Source organism: Malus sylvestris, chromosome 16 (assembly GCF_916048215.2).
Source record: "Malus sylvestris chromosome 16, drMalSylv7.2, whole genome shotgun sequence".
In the NCBI taxonomy this organism is placed as follows: domain Eukaryota; kingdom Viridiplantae; phylum Streptophyta; class Magnoliopsida; order Rosales; family Rosaceae; genus Malus; species Malus sylvestris.
This window is the reverse complement of record NC_062275.1, coordinates 24,507,270-24,509,365: the sequence shown is the minus strand read 5'-3', so window position 1 is coordinate 24,509,365 and position 2,096 is coordinate 24,507,270. Positions and strand designations below refer to the sequence as shown.

General features: G+C 34.7%; 1 long non-coding RNA gene across 1 annotated transcript; it reads right to left on the bottom strand.

Annotated features, from left to right (window-relative positions):
• Positions 1-598: 598 nt before the first annotated feature.
• Positions 599-1,503, bottom strand: LOC126608546 (uncharacterized). The gene is made up of 2 exons (XR_007617903.1): positions 1,146-1,503; positions 599-966 (listed from the first exon to the last, which is right to left on the bottom strand). It is a non-coding gene; the product is annotated as an uncharacterized LOC126608546 (long non-coding RNA).
• Positions 1,504-2,096: the final 593 nt, after the last annotated feature.

The window sequence follows — 2,096 nt, the reverse complement described above, 5'->3', positions numbered from 1 at the left end:
GCATGCCTCGATCTCGGTCGGGGTGTGTCATGACAACTCAACATGAGTCTTATTTACTTGGGTAAAATTAACTACTTACAACCAATGGTTTTTGCACTTGAGTGGTAAACGTCGAGAAACTAACACTATGTTTGGATGAGGGAAATAAACTTGAAATTTGAATAAAAATTAGAATTTATATATTGACATGCACCAATTCTTGTTTGGATTCATAAACATATAAATTTAGAATTTTCCGCATAAAAAAAAACTTGGAATTTGGGTCCTCCAATTCTCAAGTTTAAATTTTATGTACATAGGTGTGATTTCCCAATTTCTATGATTGAGAGTTCAAAAATAACAAATTTCATTTTTAATTCCATTATTCTTTTAGGTTAACCAAACAAGAAAAATTGCAAATTCTAGAAAAATTTCAATTTTTGTCATTTTAAAATTTCTTAGTAATTTTAAATTTCTTCAGCCAAACATAATGTAAAAGTAAATGATATATGGACATCATTTTTCATCTCGTATGTATACCCAGTGGCGGATCCAGGAATCTTACCCCAAGGGGTCACAGTGTAAAAGTTCAAATAAAAATTTAGGATGGAAAAACATATTGAAAATGAAATCATAGTACTTTCATTCATAATTCATAATGGAAACAATATTACAAACTATAATTGTCCACGACGAGGTTTCATATTTTGAAAACGAAGCATTATAGCTTCATTTTCAATACAAGCAAAAATATCTCTCTCAATATAAACAAGCAAGCTATCACTCAACCATTGATCTCCCATTTTGTTCCTAAGTGGACCCTTAACAATATTCATGACAGAAAATGCTCTCTCCACTGAAGCAGTTGCAACTGGTAAAACTAAAGACAATGTAATGAGCAAATATACATAATTGAATACTTGATGCATCCTTGTCTCCACCATTTTTTTTGCAAGATCACCAATCCCTTCCAATTGAGAGAAATCACTACTAGAACACACATAATGAATATAAATCTCAAGTTGATCTTCAAGTGCCAAACGATCTTCATCCGAAAAGTCTTGAGGATAAAATTGAGAAAGACGAAGTAACTTTGGTTTATCAAAAGCTACAAATGAATCTTTCGGACTCAAACATGCCATACAAATAAGCAACTCGGTATTTACCTCATTAAAGCGATCCTCTAACTCCGTAATTTGCTCATCAATGACATAAATAAAGAGCTCCACACGATAATGATGACGATTTGTCTTTATTGGAGCATAACGCCTTGACCTCCCTGGAAGTATAAATGCCTCTTCCATGTTAGGAACATCAATATGATGTTTTTCACAAAAAGAAGATACTTCATCAACCAATGCATCGAACCCATTATTCCTCATCCAATATAGCTTTTCCTTGCATGATTTCACTAAAGCCATTGCATTCACAATTTCTTGATCTTTCCTTTGCAATGCTTGTGACAAATCATTTGTGAGTCCCAATATGACTTTCATCAAGAAAAGGTGAAACACAAACTCAAAAGTAAGTATCTCTCTCATTAACTTATTTGCTTCACCCGCACTTTCATTGGGATTATCATCAATAACCATTTGAAGCACATGAACCACAGATGAAAACATAGAAATGATGCTAATCAAGGTACCATAGTGTGAGTTCCATCGTGTGTCACCGGCACGTTTGAGACTTGTTTCTTGATTTAAGCCTCGCCCCGTTATAAGACAATCATTTTCAAAAGCTATCACAAGCTCTTCTTGAAGTTGCCCTCTAAGTGAATCACGCCGCTTACAAGATGCTCCAACATGATTAACCACACTATTAGCCGTTGCAAAAAAAGAGGCAATGCCTATATTCTTCTTTGCTACGGCAACAAGAGCTAGTTGAAGTTGATGAGCAAAGCAATGAACATAATATGCACAAGGTTGTTCTCTCAATATCTTTGTTTTAAGGCCATTCAACTCACCTCTCATATTGCTAGCACCATCATAACCTTGTCCTCGTAGCTTGGAAATGCTCAAATCGTTGCGAGAAAACAATGTGTCAATAGCACCCTTTAGTGAACTTGAAGTAATGTCGGTAACATGTTGGATACCCACAAATCTTTCAATTACATGCCC